The sequence below is a fragment of the Uranotaenia lowii genome, chromosome 2, assembly GCF_029784155.1.
Source record: "Uranotaenia lowii strain MFRU-FL chromosome 2, ASM2978415v1, whole genome shotgun sequence".
NCBI lineage: Eukaryota > Metazoa > Arthropoda > Insecta > Diptera > Culicidae > Uranotaenia > Uranotaenia lowii.
In genome coordinates this window covers 343447719-343474321 of record NC_073692.1, presented here as the reverse complement: position 1 = coordinate 343474321, position 26603 = coordinate 343447719, and positions in this window count along the sequence as shown.

The window sequence follows — 26603 nt, the reverse complement described above, 5'->3', positions numbered from 1 at the left end:
TTGTATACAAGAAAAACATTCAGCTCTCGAATAAAGAGAAAAACTTCGTCGGTAAATTCGCCCCAAAATTTACAAAAGTCCGCGTCAGTGCTGTTTTAGGATCCAACTCTTACGCACTGGAAGATTTAAATGGCAGGAAAATCCCTGGGAACTATCATGGTTCCTTTTTGAAACGATCGTAAACATTATCACAGCTATGACGATGTCCTTGCCAAGGCACATCAACGAAACAAAAAAAAATACACTCAGTCAAGGAAATCTGGCAGCATAGGAGCAGCAGGAGTTTCTCACGTTGTGTAAAATAAAGCCACTTTTCTTCTTTTCCTTCATTTTCATCCCATCTTTTTTATTTTTGTAGTTTTTCTTTTACATTTTTAGTCATAGTTTTGTGCACAGTTTCAACCAATAATTTTTTTTTCTCTTAGATTTCTATTTTTTTTCCATTACATTTTTTTTCCAACACTTGTAAATAATAAATAAGTAACCTGCAAAAGAAACAAAAGTCAAGACACATTATTTCAACATTAGTTACCTGCTATATTCCTGAAAATCATTCGAATTTATAAAAAAATCCTTAATTTTGTATTTCAATCCTGAACAGAATTTTGATAACACGAAAAATTTACTGAATGACAGTTCGGTCGGTAGAGCTGACCGACATTGCCATTATTAGGATGGTTCAGTAAACTGGTAGCGTCTGAAGATAATTAAATAAAACTGATTAAAAAAAAAAGCATATCGAATCTAGAAAATATTTAGGTAACATATATCCTGTGCATACTCTGTATTATGTGGTAAATAATCGGAAAATAGATCTGAGTAAAATTTAATCAGAATCATCTGAGTTTATACGATATGACTTGATCAGGAATCCCTGAGTTTATAAGTTTTTGTATGTTCGGAAAAATCTAATACTAATACTTATCATATTGACGCAAATATAAATTGTAAAAATAAAAAGCACAACCATAATAACCAGTAGTTTTAAACCTCCGCGATGTTCAGACGTGGCAACACCCCCGGGAGAAAAGTGAAGAGGCAGGAGAACAAATTTAAAAACTCCGTGTTTTCAAACGTGGCAACGCGTCCGGAGAAAATTTTTAATAACAGGAAATTTTAAACCTCCGCGATGTTCAGACGTGGCAACACCCCCGGGAGAAAAATGAAGAGGCAGGAGAACGAATTTAAAACCTCCGTGAGTTTAAACGTGGCAACGCGTCCGGAGAAACTTTAGGGAAAAACTAAAAAAAAAAAAAAAAAAATAAACAAACAATAAAAGAATAAAAAAATTAAAATCATATATATAATAAAATGAAGAATTTAAACCTCCGCGATGTTCAGACGTGGCAACACCCCCGGGAGAAAAATGAAGAGGCAGGAGAACAATTTTTAACCTCCAGGTTTTCAAACGTGGCAACGCGTCCGGAGAAAATTTTTAATAACAAACAAAATTTTAAACCTCCGCGATGTTCAGACGTGGCAACACCCCCGGGAGAAAAATGAAGAGGTAGGAGAGAAAATTAGAACCTCCGTGATTTAAAACGTGGCAACGCGTCCGGAGAAAATTTAGGGAAAAAAGTATTCAAAAAAAATATAAATATATGTAAAAAAAGAAAGAATTTAAACCTCCGCGATGTTCAGACGTGGCAACACCCCCGGGAGAAAAATGAAGAGGCAGGAGAACAATTTTTAACCTCCAGGTTTTCAAACGTGGCAACGCGTCCGGAGAAAATTTTAATGACAAACAAATTTTAAACCTCCGCGATGTTCAGACGTGGCAACACCCCCGGGAGAAAAGTGAAGAGGCAGGAGTGAAAATTCGAACCTCCGTGATTTTTAAACGCGGCAACGCGTCCGGAGAAAAATTTAGGGAAAAAGCATTTATTAGTAAAGAAATAAAAAATTATGTCCAAAATGAAAAAAAAAAAAAAAATTTAAATAAAGGAAGATTTTATACCTCCGCGATGTTCAGACGTGGCAACACCCCCGGGAGAAAAGTGAAGAGGTAGGAGACCAAATTTGAACCTCCGTGATTTCAACCGTGGCAACGCGTCCGGAGAAAATTTTAAATTACAATAAATTTTAAACCTCCGCGATGTTCAGACGTGGCAACACCCCCGGGAGAAAAATGAAGAGGCAGGAGAGCAAATTTAAACCTCCGTGAGTTTAAACGTGGAAACGCGTCCGGAGCAAAATTTTCAAAAAAAAAAAAGATCGGAAAAAAATTTCGAAATATTACTAACTTCAAAATTTTTTTTGTTACAAGGGTGGGCGAGTGTAACGAACCACCAAACTTGATTTGTTGATAAGGTTGGTTAAAAAAATAAATAAATAAGTAAATAAATAAAAGTCTAAATGTTTTTGTTCAAAATTATTATCAAATTAGCGAACCACCTTATTCTAATATATGTGACAACACGTATCGCCCTTCTCTAATATTTATATGTTTGAAGCATTTAGCGCCATCTAGATTTGAAAACCAGCCGAGACACAATTAGAAACACTTAAAACGGTTCCAATTTCCACCGTTTGCTCACGGTTTGCTCTCGGTAGTTGGTTTATCGGATAAGCTAGTTCTTATATCGAATATGTTATCGGTTCCTGGGGCTACGCAAAGACAAAAGAATCGATCCTTTTGTTTCAAAGCTGGACTTCCAATCCAAGTAATGAGATCGAAGCAACTTGCTCGGCCACTTTGTTGGAATGAGCCAAGCCGTTCAGTGCGATAGATTCCAATATTGAGCTAAGCTAAAGATATCATATAGAAAGATATCAACTTACAGCTTCATAGCACGCATTTTAAGAAATTTGTATATTACAGTATATGTAGATCCTAGTTTTTGGATTGCGATCAGATTATTTAGTATAACCGGTAATGTAAAAAAATGATATGTGCGATAGAAAAAAATTAATTAATAACGTGTCCTTTAGTAGTAGGGTAGTCGCGCTCAAGAAGAGTATTTGTGACTTTACGCTGGTATAAAATAAAATATCAGCGACCATACGCTGGTGTAATAATAAAAGCGTATCGAAAAAGGTAACGCGCACCCTCGCATTGTGTAATGTAAAAATATGTAACAAAATAATGTATAACGTTGACAGGAAACCCGCGTCAACGTGGGTCCAAGTCTGGGATCGGAAACCGCTACACCTTTTCGGCATCGACGGAGGACCAGAAACGACACTCGGTTGTGGTTTGAATACCCCCGGGGTCTTCGGAACACCGCTATCGCTACGTTGCGGTGCTTACGTGGAAGGCACGTGGGCTGTCGACATCACTCTGACAGCTACTCGGACAAAGCAGCGAGAACAGACACAAACCGGATAACAGGTTAGACGTATCTAAAAAAAACTCATCATTGTACATATCTTATTAAGAAGATTAGAAAAGAGCTCCTTAGGTTTAGCGAAGGAATTTGCTAGGAATACAACGCAATTTGTTAAAGTACCAAAAACAGAACTCTTATTCGTTGCGCATAGCGCCTGGCGGGTAGGCAAAATCCCTCAAACGCAAAGATTGCATGCAAGTGGAAACCGCTTAAGGTCGATTTACTCCCATTGGACTTAGGATTGGTATTTTTGTGTTTTGCGTGGTGATAATTATTTGATTTGAACTAGTTTTCCCCGTTTAAATTGCTTAGCTTACCGTGGGCCAATTTTGTAGTGCTTCTTCGAGCCATTAACTTCACACCTGCCCAGAGCAAGAGTCTTTTTTTTGTCGGCTTTCGAACTTGTGACAGCAACCTTCCTACCGGAAGTGGCGCCCTTAATCAAGTTGCTGTCATTGTAGGCAAGAAAAATTCGTTACACAAGGACATCGAAGTCAACGGCTCAAACCTTACATTAACGATTTTCGCTCAACAGGTTCATAAAATTGAATCAAGTTTTTGGAAAACCAAAAATGGGGCATGGTTTTATTAAATAATGTGGTTTATTGACCTTCCACTAGAAAATTTTCTCGAAGCACTCATATCTTGATAAGTTATAATTTTGATATAATTTGTTCTGTCCAATATCAAACTATGCTATCTGAACGAGATATAATTTTGATAGGAGCATATCAAAAACTGATATAATTTAGCTATGACCGTATAGATTTTTTGATATAATTTGAGATATTTTAACATAATTTTAACATTCAAATTTGGGCTCAAATAAAAGGGGGAAATCGCAAAAACAAGTGATGCTTATTTTCGAAAGATAAAGTTATCTATCAGAGACACCGTGCTTAGATGGAGGAATAAAAGATTGAATTGTGCACAGTAAATTTTTTTGTCACAAAATAATCATTTTGGAAAAGTTTTCCTGATTAGTTCAATATTTACTGCCTATTATGACGAACTTGTATTAAATTTCAATAAAAGGATCGGTGATAATTAAACAAGATCTTAATCCAAAACAGTAGTTTTTCCTCCTTTTTAAATGTATCCCAGAGATAGGAGCAACAGTTTGTTTTTAAATGAGCCATCATCCTTTGTGTTTCCGTTTGCATTTTTCCATAGAAAAAAATCCACTTACTGACTCGGAATGGTTGAAAACGATATCAAAACTATGTAGCAGCTGCCAATGGGGCAGAAAATCAACTCGAATTGAATAATGCTCCTACAACGAACCCACAGCACCATTCATAGCGAAATCCTTTGTCTTCAAATGCCACTCAGTATTATTTTCAATCCACTCCACACAGTAAAAAGTAATGGTGAAACCTCAATTGTGGGCGCTAAAGCCATTGTCACGTTTTCCGAATCAAACCCATTTCCTTCGGTCATCGCCATTTCACCACAATTGCAATTTTCTCCCACCGGTTTTCCATTCGGTAGCCCGAGGATTGGAATGGTAACTCGAAAGAGGGAAGATGGAAGTTCGGGAGGAGCCAAACAGTGCTTGTTGCAGCATCCCCCACATCGAGAAGTACGAATTGCTCGCCAAGTGCTACCCAATAAATTCAGTCCAAATTGCAACGTTCAGCGGAAATTACGAACCTCCAACTGAACTGCCGTGATCCGAACCCTGTCTTTAGAGAGGAGGTTCTTCCTGCGGGAGTGTTCTTTTTTCTTTTATTATTTTTTTTTTTGCTGTAACTTGGACGCAATTTTGGCTACCGTCAAGCATCTTATGGTTTCTTTTGATAGTGGTACTTGAGTTTGATGTACCGTGCATAAGATGTCAGAGTTGATCAAATATGTTTTCAATTAAATAAAAGTTTTATCGATAAATTTACTTCGTTAGATTAGAAGTAACTTTACGCGAAATTTGATTTCAACCAAATTGCAAGAAAAATCGCATATTGGGAACCACCTGGCAGCTGACGTCTCATTGCAGCGAGCATGAAAGCTGGAAGAGCATTGATAATGGCATCGAAGCCAATATACGATTTCAATTGGCATTGGGCTACCAACAACCCGGGGACCCTTTTGCAGAACTGTTCGAACATTTCCAACATCATGTTTTACTCCAGTGCCATCCAATTTTGTAATCCCGGCTGCTCACGTAGGAATTCGGCGTGCCATTCGGATGCTATGTTGGTACCCAGTATGGGATTTTATTTGAACGTTCTCGTTCGTAGAGTCGGATTTTGGTACATTTTATTGCCTGTGCTTATTGGAGAAGCGTGCTTATGATAACTCAGCTTCACTAGAAATAATACCAAGTAATGTTAGTTTCAATAGAAAAACTGTCCGTACAGCACTAACTTTTAACATCAAAACTATCAGAAAAGATACCTCTTGAACAATCTCCATCTTGTGCAAAAATAAGTAATCTTTGTAGGTTAAGTTATTTTAAAAAATAAATTAAAAGACAAACCTAATCTACATAGAATACTTATTTCTGCACAAGATGGAAGATTGTTCAAGAGGCACCTTTTCTGATCGTTTTTATGTAAAAGCTTAACTGTACGATGTACGTTTGTAGATTACCCAAGTAATATTTAAAGTTTTATAGCAGGCTACTAGACCAAGTTTTAGTTTCATAAGAGGCTTAAAGAATCATATGAAACAACCGGTGTTACTAGGGTAGGGTGACCACCACCTAATATTGATCTTTTTATCAATATAATTCACTGAGCTGAATTTCATTTTCATTTGATAACGCTAAGGTGACTTACAAACGCCATGTAATTGAGACATTTTGAAAAAAAATAGGAAAAAGTTATTAAAAAAATGACAATAATTCTAGCAACACTGTGAAAATCCAAAATTTTATCGAACTGCAGATCTTATCGTTTATATTTGCCCAAACCATTTCTATGGGGCTATATAAGAAAAAAAAAAGAAATTTTTGAACCTAAATATGAAAAAAAATAACAAAAGTATGTGCAAGTTTTTTTCGCTCAGTCTGGATTTGTTTCTTCGAAAAACTTTCTCCTTAACTTAGAAGCATTGAAATGAAAGATTTAGAATTTTTTTAATGTTTCAATGAATATTAAAGTGATTGTAGAAAGAATTCGCACTAAGCTCTTCAAAATTTCGAAGGTTTAAAAATTGTATTTTTAAGTATTTAAACTGGTTGGTTTTGCTTTGTTGCGTTTTTTCCAATTTTTTACTGTTTTCACCATGATCTGTGCACTTTTTTCCTGTTTATTTTTTTGTGTTGATTGTTTTTTTTAAACTAATTTTAATCCTGTTTGTGATATGTTCCATTACATTTTGTCATTACATTTCATTTTGTCGTTTTGTCGTTTTATCCGTCGATGTTAAATATCCAAATTTGAGGTTTTTTTAGGGGAATCAGATCCAAAATGTTATACAAAAAATTAAATTTTATAACGTTACAAGTTATGTGAAATGCTTCTCGAGACGCTTCATTGTTATTATTTTTTTTTTTTTTTGAATAAATCCAAATAAGTTTCTGTTTTGGGAAGCAAGTTACAACTTTAGCTTAATTATGGTCAGCACAACTTCGTTAGAGCTACAGCATTTGTTTTCATAAAAATGTCATACATCAGCAAAAATCTGACTATTTGGCCCTGTTCTAGAAACGTCATCAAGACTACTTTTTTTAACATCGATGATACCATTATGCTGAAAAACTTTGATCACTTAAGCATTTATAAAGCTTTAAAAAATCATTTGACCTTATAATGAGCATCTTGAGCCAGTCAAGATAAAAAAGGTAAAATGTGTACAAAATAGTATGCGCTTCGTCTAATTTCAAGAATAGAAAATTTTTTATGAAATACCGCCAACTGGGGCAACATGCAACAATTTTCAATTCCAATGGTTTCTTAAAACTTTATGTTCACAGTTAATCATACCTCTTATGCATCAAAAGTTTTAAGGTTGATGGGACATCAAATTGGCGTAGTCATAAAAATTATTGGTTTCTTCAGTTATTTTTAAATTTCTAAAAACATGCGATTTTCATCCTCCTCAGAAAATGGGGTATCAAAGTGCAACCAACTTTGTTTTTGATAAAAATCTTATGAAAACGTATAAAAATGTATAGTTTTTATAAATTTGCGATGACTTAATGAACATTACGCATAAAAACACCATTTGCAGTGATTTTTTGTTTTGTGAAAACTAATTTTTTCATTTTTTTCTGAAATAAGGGTGCTGCATACAAATTTAGGAGTAAAACAATACTACTAAAAATTATTAAAGCCGAAATCATTAAAAAATATTGTTTGGATGAAAGAAATTTCAATGTTAACAAACGCGTGATGCAAAACAATCATATTCCAGCATATGGAAATGAGATTTACAAGGTGTTTCTTTTATATGCATTTTGTTGCGTTTAACCCCAGACTGGTAACTGAAGTAGGAGCGCAACGAGCGAGGTGGTTAGACCAAGTGGAGCGTGATCTGGCGAACGTGGGGTGCCCGAGAAATTGGAGAACGGTTGCCATGGACCGAGTGAATTTTAGGAATTATGTTCGTCAAGTTATGTCGTAAGACGGAATACTATGAAAATAAATAAATGGTAACTGAAGTATAAAAATATTTTTTTTTTAAACTGAGTGATTGATCAAAAAATATTTTTACTTCAACAATGTTGGGATAGGATGAGGAAACCAGTATAAAGTTTGTAGGTGATATTATTAAGCCAATCCGTCATACTGGGTTAAAGTGATTTTCGGCATCGAAAAATGTTAAAAATTGTTAATTTATTGTTCGATTTTTCAAATTTTATATGAAAATGAAAACTTAAAAAGAACTGTTTTAGGATACAAAAAAATAACAAATTAAAAATATTTCACGAAAAACATTTTTCAATAACTACATGATGACATGATGACATCGCAAAGATAATGGAATTGATTGAAAATAGGTCTGACAAAATGTTTTCAAACGCTTTATTTCGTGAATCTAATCACAAGGTGCCATTTTAGGCCCTCTGATTTAGCAGCCACCACGACCACCATTAGGGTTATATTTGAAGTTTCTATCGCAAGTCAACCAATTACACGCGTAACTGAGTTCCTTATTTCTGAGTGGCTAATCATTAGCACAGTAGTTGAGGACAGACATTTTAAATTAAAATAAATAAGGGATTGGTTCTAAATGACCAGTCGAATGATTCCATGAATTGAAGTCGCATTTCCTTGTCTGACGCCATCTTGAAATGCTGTAATTGACTTAAAATCGCATGAAACCCTACAATATTAGTATTGGACGAAAGGGCTTAACTAGAAGAAGTCGAATTTTGCTATTTGACGCCATCTTGAAATCTTTTCCTCTTAAACCAGAATATTACTGATGGTCGCTTAAAACCCTCACAATATGGGTGTTGATTGAAATGGATTAACAAGAAACTGAATTGTCGGCATTCGCATTAGTTAAAAATGATAAAAATCACTGAAAATAAATGAAACCCCCACGATATAGGTATTAGGTATTTCACCCGGTGAGCCCTTTCACCCAATACACAAAATATGAAGTGTTCATGTGAATTTCAGAGATTCGTAGCATTTTAAAACTTTTTCGGATGCCGCCAACTTGGATTTCAAGTATCGTCGGACAACGAAATTCTACTCGTTAAGCCATTTCACCCAATACTCACATTGTGGATGTTTCATGAAATTTTCAGTTAATTAAAGCTTTGAAAGGAAAAGTTGAAGCAGCCACCTAAGATTAATGATGGCGTCAAGCAAAAAAAAAAATGCTCCAACTATTTGGGACCTTCAACTAGGGTGGTCTAACCGGTTTTATTTTTCAATACCGAAAATACCGGCTTTTGAGACAGTTAAAAACCGGTATTTCCTGAAAAATTTTCATTATTCTTTTGCATTGAAATAAAATTGACACAGCTAAATTTTTATTTCATTTTCATATGTGATGAAAGAAATTAGAGAAACATGAACTATCAAAGAACGAAAGAACATAAGCCGTAAATATCATGAAAATTTCGAAAAAGATACAACGGCTCACCGACAGGACTTGAACCTGCAATCTCCGCTTCGGTACAACGGCGCGTTAGCCAATTCCACCACGGTGAACGTGATGGAACCGGCGAACACGAGCAATTCATGATATTTACGGCTTATGTTCTTTCGTTCTTTGATAGTTCATGTTTCTCTAATTTCTTTCATCACATATGAAAATGTGATCATTTTCAGGTACAAAGATGTACCAAGCGATTTCATAACATCAGTATTGATTTCAACAGAGCAACACCTCCCTGTGTAACTGGTCTGCTCGGAACCTTGAGCTGCACTGATTGCTGACCGTAAGTTGCGGCAAACCCGAAGCAATCGACCATGTGCTCGCTCGGCTAAAATCCCGAGTCGATGGGTGGGGTTAGAGAAACAAGAGAGATCAATAGAGGGAAAGATCACATGCGGGATATACATGCAGTGATGCCACATTTCTATCGGTATTTTGAAACCCAAAAAAATCTTTTATCGGTATGTAAATCCTAAAAATCGGTATGAAAATCGGTATTTGAGGTGGATATTCAAAAATGCTTACACTTTCAACTACCTAACGTATTTTTTCTTAAAATAGAAGTTTGCTTTAAACAGCAAGTCTAAGAACTCTTATGAATGTGTATTTTTAGTTCAAAACTAACTAACTAAATGTGATTTAGCATATATTATTGCATTTTCTCCGTAACTTGGTTGTAGGAAACACTAGTTTACACAAAATGAAATTTTAACAGAATTTTATGTTTGTTATGACATGTAGGGGAGAGTGGGGTATCGTGGGCCATGGGGAAACGTGGGCCACTTTTAATATCTCAGATGTGTGTTGAGATAAAAATCTCAAACCAACTGTCATCGTCGTTGCTTTGCGTGAGCATGTATTCCTATATGTTGTTGACTGAAATACGCATCATATGCTTTTTTTATTTATCAAGCTAAAAAAAGTTAGAAAAATTTACTTACATAATTAAAAAAACACCCGCTAATTTCATCGATGGGGAACCTAAAGTGCATAACAAAAATATGCTCATACGCTTATGATCTTAGTTTTGTCATGAACTTTCACGTGGAAAAGGAATTTTTAATGAAACATCAATAAGTCACACAAACGCAACCAATTTGCAAATCATAGCTTGTGGGGAATCGTAGGCCACACATCTTGAATCACCTATATTTTCATGTTTTTATACACATTCAGAACTTGAAATACGTTTTAATTATCTGCAAAGTTTTTGCATGTTATTTGGTCAATTTGGATTTGGTGGCCCACGATTCCCCTCCATTTTTCAAAATCCAAAAAATATTGTTTTTTTTAAACAGTCAGAATTTGGGGAAAATAACTTATTAAAAAATTATAAAAAATACCATATGATACCTTGAAAATGTAGAAAATCATACCATTTTTTATTTTCATTTTATCTCTTATAATAAAGAAGTTATGGAACAACGAAAATAAGTGGCCCATGATTCCCCACTCTCCCATACAATTTTTTTAAATTCAAAACTATCTGCTATTGCTGACGAAAGCAAAAATCACAAATGAAAATTCAGCAGAAAATCCGAAATAAGTGTTTCTTTCCAGTACTCATAACTGTAATCCGTGTCATCATAACTGAATGGAAATTTATTTTAAAGGTTACCGTTTGATAAGAAAGATAGGGGCATGGCGAGCACCATCAGGATATACGTTGGTTAGGCATATAAATTAAATAAAAACTTGAGACTTTGTGGTTGGCTAAAGTGAGATGTATATTTGATAAATTCGATAAGGCAATAATAGAACCAGGTCAACCTAAAGGAAATTTTAATTTAGTAAGCACTTACAAATCCAATGGCTTTTTGACATTCGAGGTAAATATGAGCCCAAGTTGTTGGTCTGCGTTTTATTTATGGATTTTTGCCTATCTAATGTTCTAGCGGTTAGAAAAAAAAATGATTGCAGAAAGTTGAGGGAGTTGTTGCTTCAATTTTTTTATAGCCAATGAAAAATTAATTTTATTTTATGAAAAATCACGCATTAGTCATATGAAAATCCAAGAATTTTATGCAAAAATAAAGAGATGTGCTCTAAAAGAAGGTGTTCTTCCGAAAAAGATTAAAAACACATAGTTTTACTATAACAGAAACCCATTTTGCCTGGCGTGGTCTTTAATTCTGCAATCTCTGCAGTTTAGGTACTTATGATATAATTTATTTGGCTAACAAGATGCAGAAGGACTGATATTACATACCGTGTATCTGATTGCACTTCAAACCTCGACATACGCCATATGGCGACGAGTTGAACAAGGATTATGATTATATTCAAACGATGTATGTATTTCCTTGAAAAGTTAGCATCTCACGAGACAAGAGCTTTAATGCGATCGTCAATTGAGATTGACCTTGAGGAACTTCTATTGGCAGTCGCAGAAGTTCAAATATCAGTCTTGAGCTTAGTCCATTGGCTTTGAGGTTGAGTACCATATTAGTGCATCATTTGACAGAATAAAGGAACAAAACAGCGCGAACAACTGAACGAATTATGAGAGTGAGCCGTGGAGATCTTTGCAGAATACTTTAAAAGTTGTACAGATCAAAGTTACGCCACGCCAGCTACCGAACTTTGTCTTCTTTCTAAAGGACCTTTACGAGGATAGCTTGAATGAAGTGGAAATGTTGAAGTGGAATGAATTTGATTTAAAATCTTAAAAATCGGTATGAAATCGGTATGTTTTGCCAAAAATCGGTAATCGGTATATACCGATTCTTGGTCAAAATTTTGCTCAAAAATCGGTATAAATACCGGAAAATCGGTATGTGTGGCATCGCTGTATACATGGTGTTTCGATAGAAGGTCCAGCAGTTGATCGGCAGAGCTCGATTGCTCGTGTTCGCCGGTTCCATCACGTTCACCGTGGTGGAATTGGCTAACGCGCCGTTGTACCGAAGCGGAGATTGCAGGTTCAAGTCCTGTCGGTGAGCCGTTGTATCTTTTTCGAAATTTTCATGATATTTACGACTTATGTTCTTTCGTTCTTTGATAGTTCATGTTTCTCTAATTTCTTTCATCACATATGAAAATGTGATCATTTTCAGGTACAAAGATGTACCAAGCGATTTCATAACATCAGTATTAAATTTTTATTACCAAATATGTAAGAGTGCAAATACTTAAATTTTGTTCAATCAGCTTTAAAATCTAAGCTCAAAAAACCTTACAACAAGGTTTATGTGAGATTTAATCATTGCTAAAACTTGTCGCTGTAACTTTTTGGATTAAAGCTATAGAGGCGTTCAGAAGAGCATTGACAAGCTGCCATCTCTCTCTTAGAAGATATTTTACCATGAAACTTTACACATTTCAGTTCAACTATCGAACTAACGCTTCACAACATTTTCTAAAGACTGTTGAAGTATACAATGACTGAAGAAAAGATACAGCTACAAGAAATTTAAGATTTACGATCCAAATCGTTCTAAGCGGTGCCGGGCTTTCACGAATTAAAATTTAAACAAAAAATGTTGTAAACTGATTAGAAACTTCCTACATTGTTTTAAAACATTCAATTTTTCAACAGAGTCAGCAGTTAAACACACGTTCCAATGTTTGTTAGAAATTTATCAATCAATATTTTCAAGGTATTTGATGGAATTATGTTGTTTTTATTTTTAACGCTGTTGAAGCATTTTCTTTTTCCAGACAAAGCAGTAACAAAGTTTTTATAAATTTGCAACAGTATAATAACTAAACACGTATGGTCTACTATACAACTATATTAATTGCCGAATTTTGACTGGATTTGGAATAGATTTTTATTCCTATTTGTTCGAAAACTGAATGCGATCACGACCTAGGTTGCAGAGAAAACATTCGTATTTTAGACAACAAAAATCTGTAATTTTGTGAGTCAACCAGAAACTTTGTCACAGAGTTTTGTGTTTGGCCTAATTTTTTTTAACGTAAAATCATTTTGTATGTCAACATGCATATATTTTTATTATTTTCATGAAAGACGTTTTAAAGCTTTAACTAAATCTGTAAAATCTGTTCTTAAATCTGAATACTGTATTACAAGAGAACAGGACAAAAATTCGTTGAAAATCAAATGAAACTTCTATAATTTCTGCAACCTTACATCGAAATTATAATAACGAAATGAAGATGATAAATATTATGATTATCATGAGGATGATGATAGATTTATGACAACGGGGTAATTTAAAGACACAATACCATATTTTTCAATCGAAAATGTTGCTAAATCTATTGCGTAAAAAATTCTGAGCATTTAATGTCATTACTACTGCAATTAGATGAAACTTTTTCATGAATTCGATATGCTTTGAAAAATACCGGTTTTACCGGTTTTATAAATAACAAATACCAAAATACCGGATTTGAAAAAAACGGTAAATCCGACCACCCAACCTTCAACTCAATACTCACTCATATTGTTGAGATATTCATACCACTTCCGGTGGTTTGAAGTTTTTCGAAGATTTATATATTTTTTTATTGAACTAAAATACAACACACAAGACGCATTAAATAGGCATTAAAAATAGGAATTCCAATTCAAATATTTGCAATCTAGCTTAACTCAAGTAACACTGACAGTGTTATTAGACTCTTAAAGCCCCTTATAAAACCAAAACTTTATCTAGCAGCACATTATGAATCTACAAATGTTACTCATGAGCGTCTGTTTGACACCTTGAACTGTCACCTAATTTTATTACGGCTATATGATCAACATGCGTGAAAAGCATGGAACAAACTTCTTAATTCATGTTTATTGGAGTATTAAAAGAGCATTCAGAACTCTTTCTAAACAAACTGAAAAGTATATTTAGTATAAGCTTTACAAGCGTTTTCAGAACTGAATAAAAAAAAATCAAGAATCAAGAATTTGAGTATTCATGACCAAAATAAAACAGTTATAAAACAAGCTGCATATAAAATGCAATATTAAACCGAAAAAAAACTTTCTAATGCTTAAATGGTTTAAAAATTCTCGGCATTTTCATTTTGCTTTTGACTTTCCATTGATTTATACGCTAACCTAAAATCCGTGAAACGTTTTCCACGTGCTTCAAAATTATTTCTCCATAGAGTTATCCGAATGAGCCAAAACTTTTCCAGAATTGTTTTATCATTTGTTGGATTAAGATCGGTAGGTGAGAGCTAAGTTTCAAGAAATCATTATTTTTGACAAAATTATACCGGTTGATAAATTATCAAGAGTATGAATAATGAGTCTACAATTTTTTTTTTCAAAAATTAACTTTAAACTGCTGTTGAGGCTGGTTTATTTTACTTCTTCCTCAGATCAAAGTTAATTTTTCACGTATTATTTTTATTCTTTTCCAAACATGTAGGCCACACAAGGGCTAATTTCAGTGATTAAGAACTTCGAGGTTTAACGAACAAAAAATGTTATCTGGATAGTTACAGTAAATGTTGACAAGCGGCGCAGAGTTCCGGCAATTTTTTTTTGTTTCGGTGATTGATGAACATCTGAAAATGATTTTGTCTTATATTGCCGCAAGATAAAAAAAACACCAACTTGTACCAAAAATTTACTTAGAAAAACTACCATTTAATTTTTTATAGAATGATTCTTGGTTTTATCGAGGCTAACCCAGTTGCTTGGATATCCAACAAAAAGCTAGGTATTTCCCTAGATTAATTTCCAGTGTTTGCGAAATCAAAATCAAAAACAAATTTTAAGTAAACATAGTTTGTGATGTTTTTGTCATTTAAATAATAATTAAAATAATAATAAATAATTTCATCTGTGCCATCATGAAACTTAAACTTGAAAAAAAATTTTTGTTTTGACAAGTTAGAATTTACCACTGAAGTGAATATGATTTTTCATGTGATTATCTTTCACATTTTCTGATAAATTTTTATTAGAATACCATGCCGGATGCTACCTGGATTTTGAGCTGTTTATATGGAAACTTATGGCCCGAGTTTTGCTAGCTTCTTGGGTACAGAAGTTTTGATTTTACCAACTCGGAAAAACATTTGAAAAGCTTAATTTTGAACCTTTCCAATGATGTTTGTATTGTAATCTAAGCTTTCCGGGCATTTTCAAATAAAAACCTTAGTGAAATTCATGCATAGGGATTTTAATGTTTTGTACTAAAAAAAATTGTGCAATATCCAGGCAAATCCGGTAAATATCCAGGTATTTAAAAAAAAAGAATCATGCAAAAATGTCAAGCATAACTACACATAAACAGTCATATTTCAGTGAGGCTTGTGGGGCGCTAATCAAATTTCACAATTCCAAAAAAAGGTTTTCAAGTTTATCTGGATAAATCATGATCACATTTGCATTTATTTAACATTCGGGCAATATTCCGCAAATTTGGTAAAAACCCTAGGATTACTCAACAAAAAAAAACTAGTAAAAATTTGGTTTCCATCAAAACATAACAGCAAAATTCAAATCGTATTTTGGGCTTTCAAAAAACTTTTGATGATTTAATTGAATGATTAATGGCATTTCGGTGAACTATACATTCTAATAGGAAGAATATCAAATGAAAGTAATGAAAATTATAGATGGATAGATTAGATTAGGATGCATGAAAGGTGTTGAAAATGTGCCAAGAGTTTTCTCAAAACACGCTCTTGACTTTAACTTCCTAATCTAATCAATCCGTCTAAAATTTTCATTATTTCATTTGATATTCTTCCTATTAGAATGTATAGTTCACCGAAATGCCATTAATCATTCAATTAAATCATAAAAACCAGCGGTAATAAACTGTTAATACAAAAAAACTTTTTATAATTATTTTCATAAAACATTGTAGAAAAATTCGCTTTGGACGTGTTTATAGAAAAAATTAAAAAAAAACAAGATTTGTTTTTTTTTTGTATGCTTCAGAAAATAAATTAAATAAAGAAAATTAAGAATCAATTTTGTCCAACCTTTGAAACGTGATATAATATCGATAATCTACTTCATTGGAATATTCCATCTTTTTAAAGCTAAAGATGTGAATTACCAAATTCAACACAACACAACACAAGATGACAATACAATGCTGATGTAGAAGTTAGTGCTGCACAGACAATTTTTTCACAGACTGATCAGCCACCATGTTTCATCTATTTGGATTTTTTCTAGCTAACTTACAAAAGACCTTAAAAAATTGCCTGGTACTACAGATTGTGTATTTTGTGATTCCCCAGGAAGGTTTTCAAAATCAAATTATTGCAATTTTTATCGAAGAGTAATGACGATTCGAATGTGCGCGTCGAGTCATAATAACCCGAAAAGCTTTTGAAAGTTCAATAAGTTAAAAATACAACATTTTCCTGCAGCAAGTACCTCTCCAAAATATGTTCCCAAATTTTTAAACAGCCAAGTTCTTTCCTTTCCATTATCGCTAAGAAGCTCGTACACTCAATCAATGTTCAATGTTTCAAAAATATCCCTTTTCCCTCGACTCAAAAAAACCCGTTCCCCAAATCGGTTATCAAAATGCCATAAAATATTTTGGTCACAATTTATCACCCCATAGTTTCTCAATTAGTGTAGCTTTGGTCACAGCTTTCCTGCTGAACCAAAACCTGCTGACCTATATAGTTCTTCGCTGGACCACCCTCTTATGCAAAGTGGTCAACTCGTCAAACGATGATCGGGAAACAAAATCGGTCAACTCGTAAAATTGTGACAACCTCTTTCGATGGACCGATACTAGGACCAAAAGGTATACCAAATTGTGCGGTGAGAACAGATTTCCAATAAAACCAAACACATTTGGATTCGATTCGGCAGTATTGAAAGATAGGATTATCATCGGCCAAATGGCTTTCTTCCTACTCCGTCAACTCGAGTTTGGGTGGAAAAAATTGATGGGCTTTATTCTAGGTGGCACAGCGATATGGACATAATTGGCCGACCATTTGTTAGAGTCGTCCAAATAAAATAAATGAAGGAGGACCAATATTCAATTTCATTTTCAAAAATATTTGAAAAGTTGTCCAATTAATTTAAAAAAAAGTTTTATAGAATGTAGAAAGTTGTTTATTGCTCAAACAAACTGATATTTTTGCTAAGTTATCTGAAATTGGTTTTGAACCACCATATTTGGTGTACTTACGGAATTCCGATTCCCATTCCGCTTTGAAATCCAGAGCCCTCGACGACTAACCCCACAATGTCGATGACGATGATGATGACCACGACAATGGAGCTCATATTAACGTCTATATTTTATGCTTTCGGTTCGATTTTCTTTGGTCCAGCGGGAAGGAACTTTGTGACCGTTTGGAGCCACGATAGGCACAATCGTCATTCTGTTTTATCGCAGAGGTTTATAACGGACCTTTAGTATCATGCTGAACTGTGCAGTGCAATAAGCCGAATGTGCAGTCGTTGAGCTGACATAGTTTGTTTCCAGAATGTGCTGATTAAGAGGCTGGAAAATGCCGGTTCTTATGTTCTGTATGTGTCTCTTTTGACTTGAATCGTTGTTTCATGATAGTTCTCTGACGTTGAATTTCGGCCACAACAATAATTCAATGAGTTGGTAAAATCACTTAAAAAGTATAAGGCAGAGTATTGCTTAGTCACTCGAATGTAATGAAATTGGATTCCGAGTAACTCAGAGAAGAGTTTTTTTTTACAGAAATATTATCACTCAAATATTCATTCTTTTTCAAGATTTTGTTAAATTTAAAATGATTTTTTACCATCAATCTAAGGCTGTATGATTTTAAGAACTATTCAACGCCCTCAAATTTTAAAAATCCAGTTGTAGCTTGGCTTGTGATTTATAACTGGTTTGTCTGTCACTAATCAGCTCTTATTTGAATAAAAGCACAAACAATGATTTATGCATTTTTTGACAATGCTTTGGAACATTTTCAATACCTATATTGAAAATAATGGTTTTAACTCATTGATCATCTTTCCGGGTACAGCCAGTAACTTTAACTTTTGAGAAGGTTTATTGATGTTTTCTGTTTGTTTATTTTTTATTCTGCCAATAACGTTTATTTTTATAGTTTATAGTTTAAGTTTATAGTTTTTTATAGTTTATAGTTTAAGACAAAAATAATTTGATAAAAAATTTTGATATTTATTAATCCATATGCCAAATCCTAGTTTTTAACAAAGAAGCTCCAATCTTCAATACCATTCATTCAATTACATTCTTAAAAAATGTCAAAAAAATTTATAATTGATTCGATCCGAATTTCTAAAAATTATTGAATTTATTTTTTTAAGTGTTTCATCTGTGGTAAAGAATATCTAGACAAGATTTGAATCCTTGGTTGAATGATGGTTAGTAAATAAATTGAATTTTCAAAATTTTAAATTTAAATTAATTTAGAAATTTAATAATAATTTAAATTTTTTAAAGTTACTTAATACGTTACTGCGTTACTTAAAGTACTTAATAATAAAATTAATTAAAAATTTTTCACGATTTCAATATTTATAAAACAAGAGGTTATAGACGAAATCTGACATTTTTTTTAAATTCTGAACGCCAAAATATTCCAAAATTGTTTATGGCACCAAAAATACTTTTCCCATGTTTAATCGAAAACAAACTTCATTTCAACCTTTTTTTAAATATCCTGGATAACTAAATATGGAAAAAAAAATTCTTCTTTACAAGTATCCAGACAAAATTTAAAAACGTTGCGCTTAGTCAGGATTCAACCAAAACATTCAAAATTTTATATTGATGCTTGATGACACAAAAGACATGAAAAAAGATATGGAAGCAAAAATCCATCATTTGTAGCGGTCTACTTTAAAACCCAATAACAAACAAGTTTTTTCTGGGACCAGAGACGGGATTGTTTCATAGTTATAGTCAAAGTCATGACTAGAACTCTAATAGAGCGAAAATCTGACTAGTTGGCCCTGTTCTAGAAACGTCATTATGACATTTTTTTTAATCTTCGGTAAAATCATTCTGCTGTTAAATTTTGGACACCATAGAATGCTTAGCAATTTTTGTTTTTTTTTTCGATTCCGTTAGTTTTCCGAATTATTTTTAAATTATTTTCCTGCAATCGTGATGGTTGATGAATGATTATTGCATTATTGGAATATGTACTGGTAAAATAAATAACAAAAAAGCAATATTTTAACCATATTATCAGCATCATTTCTACTACCAGTCAAGGTTTTAGGAAAAATGTGAATGAAATAATATTTTTTAATAAATGCGCTTCGTCAAATCTGTAGAATAAGAAATTTTAATGAAATATTAGTTTAAAAAAAATTTAAAACATTGCTCAAAAAAACATATTCCAATAATATAATTGTCAAACATAACATGATGACATTGTAAACATAATGAAAATTATTGAAAATAACCATGAAAAATATCTTCAAATACTTGACGTTGTGAATCCATAAGCATGTCGTCATTTTGTGCCCTTTTATTATGCAATTGACATGGCGTTAGTCAATTCAATACTTATTGTGGTCCTGGCTATTTAGTTTTTGATTATGTTTTAGTTTTATATTTAGTTTTATAAATAACTATAAGCTAAAGTTTCTCTCGCGTAGGATGCATTCCTCGTTTCTGACTTGTTTATATAGAGCACAGTAAATAAGGGCAGACTTTTTAAATGAAATAAATAAAAATTTCGTTGTGAATGTCCGATGGAATGAAACCATGAGTTTAAGTCGAATTTCGTTATCTTTAAAATAATGTAAATTACTTAAAATCGCATGAAAACCCCACAATATGGGTATTTGGTGAAGGGCTATACTAGAAACTGTTCTGAACAAGTTGGATATAAATTGTCAGAATAAATTCATAATAAAACTTTTCAATGCTAGTTGGCTTAATCTAAGTTACTTCAACTTTTTTTTAAGATTCGCTTACAATAATCACGAACAAAATTTTTAAAATTTCGTTAATAAGTATTTCCAAGACCTTTGAATTGACCATTTTTGAGCTTAGATAAATTAAGATTCCTTCAAAAATAAATAATAACTTTAAAATTTTTGACAATAAAGGCTTTTAATCAAAAATTTTGGCAGAAATGTTGAATTTTCAAAATAATTTCAAATTAAACAATAAAAACTATCAAGAATAAGCCATCAATAAAGGTGTTTTATCTATGATATTTTTTTAGGAAACAGAATGTTGTTTTGAGTCGAGACCGCTACAAAAAATGAATTTTTGCTCCCATATGTTTTTTGAAGCCGTTTTGGGTCACCAAGGGTCATTCAAGAGATCATGAGCCAAACCTTGTTTGTACGTATTTGACAAAATGTTTATATTGAGTTTTTATGACTTAAATTTAGCTTAATGTTGGAACATTATTCAAAACCCGAACTTAAAATTCAAATCCGATCATCTCAGGGTGAGCTGGACCAAATTTGAAAATTCGAGTTGCATTCGAATGCTTTTTTCATTACATTTGTTAGATTTTGTGCGAAAAATTTGCAATGTACTTTAAAAATATAAAATAGCTGCTTAAATCATCATCCAAAGATAGGGATTACCCAGTAGTATGGTGTAAAGGCCAAAAGTTTTGGATCAGTCTTCTAAAACATGCATTTTTATTTCACGCGTACCTTTGTTATCAAACAACGTATTTTTTATCTGGTAAGTTGATATGGAAACTAATGAGTTGAACTTTTTTAATCGATGTTTAGTTGACATATTTTTGAAGGCCCACTGCATTAGAAATTAAGCTAAAGTTTCACCATTTTCTGAAAATTTTCACCTTAAAGTCCGACTGTTGAAAAATACATGCATACTTAGATGTCTTACAAGTAATTGTCAATAGGATTGGCAATTTAAAAAGCAAAAAAATTGAAAAAAAAATCAAAAAAAAAGTTAACATCGAGTATCTTTTTCAGTGTACATGTTAGTGTTATGCTTTGTTCACATGAATTGTATTGCAAGAATTTAAGAATATTTTCATCCAAAGTTATATTTTTTGAAACTTTCAGAACATCTCAGGCGATTTTTGAAATAGGAATTTTATTTTCTCCTACATAATTGTATACAAAATCAAAACTCGTTGCGTAAAAATTCGAGACTGGATGGATCGGTTTCAAAATTTTTATTGCTTTTTCTGGCAGCAAAAACAACCCAAAACATTATGGGAGGTGTAAAAATTTAAGAATTTAAAATATTCATACAAAGCTTGCAGCCGCCTAATAACCACTCTTTTCATACATGAATTACAATTTACATCATGTGAATAATCGTTGTATTTTATTTTCTGAAATTAATTTTTACGGCCTTATCGGTGAAAGTTATGTTCTCATAGTGAGAACATTTCAAGAATTGAAAATTATAGATGGATAGAAGAAGATTAGAAGAAAATTATAGGTGTTGAAATGAGCGGGTAGAATTTTTTTAAGAAGCATTTTCACCACATACTTTTGTTCGTTCGCACTGCAAGTTTCGCGGTGCGAACCACGCAAGATCAACTATTGTGTTGTGTTAGACTCAACCCTGTCCGATTCTAACATTTCAAAATAGTTGATCCGTGATTGAACAAAAGTTAAGTATGTGGTGAAAATGCTTCTTAAAAAAATTCTACCCGCTCATTTCAACACCTATAATTTTCTTCTAATCTTCTTCTATCCATCTATAATTTTCAATTCTTGAAATGTTCTCACTATGAGAACATAACTTTCACCGATAAGGCCGTAAAAATTAATTTCAGAACATAAATCACGGTGATTAATCTTAATTAATAAAGTTGTATTTTATTTCACGAGATTGGAATGTTTCCGTCATGTCCTGATCCATGACTGATATTTTTTTGATATAGTGATCCGAAATGATTTGATTATAGTGAATCCGAAAATATTTTTGTTAGAGAAAAAATCATAACATCACAAGTGGTCTCCATTTAGAACTTTGATGATTTGATATCTTTTTCTTTTCCGTGAATTATGGTTGCACAACTTCAGTTTCTTGACTTTTTAGACGTTTTCGTCGATTGATGATGTTGATTTGCGAGAAGATGATCGAAAAATTATTATTACTTGGCGGTTCTTTGCAAATTTTTGTATTGAAAAATCACACTTGTTCATAGTTTTTGGGTAATCTTTTACGTTTTGGCACCGAAAATTCTGAAAAAGTATTCAATCACTCCTAAAGCGAGAACCATAAGCGTATGTTGAAAAATAGCGAAACTTTTATCTTCATCTCACTCATACACATGTGACAAAAATCATCAAGTAAAGGGGGTTTATTGAGACGAAATCCTACTCCATCTATGTTCTACAAGCATGAGCAATTTTTCATCCAAATACCCGTTTATCGACAAAAATATATAAAGAATTATTTTATTTTTTTTTTATTTTTTAAATTTCTATTTGAAACGTTTTGGGTCATATATATAAACATGAAAGTTTCAAAGTGAATTTTAATTTGCTATTTATAAAAAGGTTAAAAAAATAAAATGCGTTTTTCTCGAAATGTCAAAATTGAACATTGACCCTTTTCACGTGTTGGTTCTGATATGTACAAACTTAATACTCGAGCAATACCAAAAACTGAAGTCCCACCTCACCTGATATTATTCCTTTAGTTGATAAGTTTAAGCAAAGCCATTTAATTCTGTAATACATTTGTTACCCAAATGAACTGATGTCATGATCGGCCCAGAATAATTCATTTTATTAAAAATTGTTTCCGGATTATTTCGGATCACTTTAAGGAAAATTATTTTCAAACTAAGTTGAACAAGTTTAACATGATGTCACATCATGAAACAAACTTCATAAAAACCTGAATTAAAGATTCAAATCAAAATTGAGAGACATAGCAATCGTTTGAAACAGGATTAAAATCGAAATCGTTTTTGAACGATTTTGCTTCTATCAAGCATTGGTCGAACGCTGATCCTTGTTAACAGCCACGGAAAGCAAAATCCTATCAGGGTTTCGATATTACGAAACATTAACGCTAATAAACTACTGTATCTTATTGCAATGGGATGTAAATTGCACTTCTGGCGATCCACCAACAAAGTTCTGAAATACCAACGCTCTCCACCTACCCTTCTTTGCATTTTCATCCAGCGCATTAGTGCCATCATCAACATCCCCAGCATCTTGATCAACGTTTTCCCAATAAACAGAAGCCGACAAAACTGCTCGCGATTGATCCGGGGATAAGATTGCGGGAATTTTAATTAAGCTATTTGTGGCACAATTCAATCTGGCTTTATTGGAACCTTCCCGTTTGGTCTGTCGAGGCTAAGCCATCGCATTTTGCGCCATCATCATCATCATCGTCGTCGGACTGCTCAGAATAATCAAAAGTCCCGATGACTGAAATTGCTCAACGTAGTAGCTTCTTATCTCGACAGGTATCTCGCAGCAAGTCCAAATACTGGAGATACAATCAACCTTGTATCCACATGGAAGTGAAACTAAAGGAAAGATCAAGAAGAAACCTGCTTCTTGCTACCCGTGCAAAATTTGATAACGCCCCCAAAACAATAATTAAACTTGACAGTGGTTGGCCCACAATCTACTATGGATGCCATGGGTCAGGATTTAGTGCTTCCATTTTTTTCGGAGTGTGAAAAAAATGCGTTCGGCCATGGGAAAAGTTTACTCCCGAAGGTTAAACCCGGGAGAAAACAAACCGGACAAAGTGGTTCAACATTGAAGGAAAACTTGATATCCGAATAACCGGTACGAAAAAGCAATCTTACAATTTTGCTTGTTGCTAATTACCCTCGTTTTTTGGTTTGTCTCCGCGGTCGGACGTCATAACTTGCAAATAACGAAAAACTAATTAAAACCTGCTTCAATTACCGCACATCAGCGTAACTTTGGGAAGCTAAAAACGGGTGGTCGAGATCGTTTGTTGACTTTTCTAAAGTGAATTTATAAATGAAAAAAAATATTCTAGAGCGACCAGTATAATAGAGACCAGAAAAAAATTACCCTTTACAAATTATATAAAGCATGGATCATCTAAAATCTGAACGCACTGTTTATTATACCATAGCGCTCCTAGTCATCGGATCTGGATTGTTTTGACAGTACTTTGTTTGAAAATGTTTCCTCTATCAGTGCATAACGATTCGTTTTGTTCCAATAAAGTTACACGTAATGGAAGCCGCGAGGCGAAAATTAATTTTGGACACCCACTTCAAAAACCCGACGTGGTCTGGTTCAAAAATCGTGAAATCTGATTTTGGGCCTGGCCAAAAATTTCACAAAGCCACTGGTCGGGGTGATGTCCTCGCAAAGTTCAAATTCGTTTTTGTCGATAAGTTGGCAAGAAAGTGTTTGATCTGGCAAGGTATTTGCAGCTGTGGACAAAAAATCCCGGTTTTTGTGAAAAACAAGACCATGGACTCCGAAATATACAAGGAGGAGTGCCTTAAAAAAAATTTTTTTCTCATAAAGGACCAGTAAAGTTTTGCCAGATTATGGCCAGTGGTATCGGGCCAACGGGTGGATTTTGTCGAAAAGAACATCAACCCAACCAACTGCCTCAATTTTGCCCTATCGAAAAATTTTGGGCAATTGTCAAGCAGAAGATGAAGAGGAATGGTAGGACGACTCGGGATGCAACAGAGATGAAGAAATTGTGGAACAATATGGCCGCTGAGGTCAGTGAATAGGGTGTCCAAACTATGATGAGTGGATCTCGACGAAAAGTTCGAAATTTCATCAAAACAACATCGGAATAATTTTTTTTCTTTTTTTTCTTTGAAATGCAAAAAAATGCCTACATTTTTATTACAAAACATTTTTATTTCGTTTACATAGCTCCGAGATAGACCCATTTTAATGCGTCCAGATTTTGCGTGATCCATGCATTATTTAAAAGATATTGTTACCCCTCATTTCATGATTTTTTTTAAATTTTTCAAGAAAAATTTTTATAAGCGGCAATGGCGAGTTCATGAAGAGAAAAATAATTTGAAAATAATATTTTAACAAATTTCAAATTTTCGAAAAAATATTCATTGTTGCAAAGCAACGTGAAATGCTTAAACCCATAAACTCGAAAGGCAAGTATTAAGGGGGGAGTAGGGTCAAACGGGTTAAAAAAACACCATTTTCACGAATTTTTTTAGAGCTATCGTTCAAACAAATGTATTCTATTTTTTTGCATTATACAATGTATTGCTAAAAGAACATTTAGTAATTTTTTCGTAGAAAAATATTGAAAAATGAACCGGTGACGGAGTACTTTCGAGGATGCCTTTTAGAAAACAGGATTTGCGGTGGACACACACAGAATCATCTGAAGTCAAAAAATCAGAGCAAAATATTTTTAATCGATGTTTTTCTGGACCCCAACGATTTTATTTAACTTAAAAAAAATTTTTTTGGAATTTTTGGTGGCTGTTTTAAGTAAAGATTACGATTTTTCACGAAAAAAATCCGCCAAAAGTAAAAAAAAAAGAAAATCGTTGGGGTTTGGTATTTTATATGTAGAAAATATGTTCCAAATTTGAAAAGAATCGGTAAAGTAGTTTTCAAATGACGATGACCACTGACTTTAAAAATGTGCTTTCGAGAAAAACGCGTTTGAAGTTTCTGCTCTCTCTCTCTCTCTTGCAGTATTAGATAATAGGAGATAAAAGCCTATAATTTCTTCAGTTTTGCTCCGATTGACTTGAAAATTTGACACAACATTCTTGAAATGTTTTACAATAAGAAAATAAAAAAATAAAAAAATCGATTTTTTTTAAAGTGTTAGACCCTACTCCCCCTTAATAAAGTATTTTAAATGATTATACTCATTCTGAAATTGAAATTTAAGACAAATGTTACGAAACACGCATCTGCGAAAAAGATCTACTCGTTGCTTATGCAGATGACATAAGTGTGATTGTCACTTAAAATGAACAAATATCTGGCATGCATGTTCTTTTTAGAAAATTTTAAAAAGTTTCCGGAGCCCGCTTAAATGAAAACAAAACATCTCCCTTAAAGGTAGGTCTAATCAATTATCAGCACCGTGGCTCAAAACAGACACGACAATTAAAATTCTTGGATTAATATTCACTAATTCAGTTCGAGAAATGATCAAGCTGAATTGGGAAAAGCTCGTAATGAACTTTAATCGCCAGGTATGGTGTCATTCACTACAAACTCTGAATCTGCATCTAAAAGTGGCACTTCTCAACACATTCATCACGTCTAAAATTTGGTACGTTTCCTCCACGATATCACCGTATAGCGTTCATATCGCAAAAATAACTTCCACTATGGGAACTTTTCTATGGCGTGGTTATTGCGCCCGAGTGCCAATA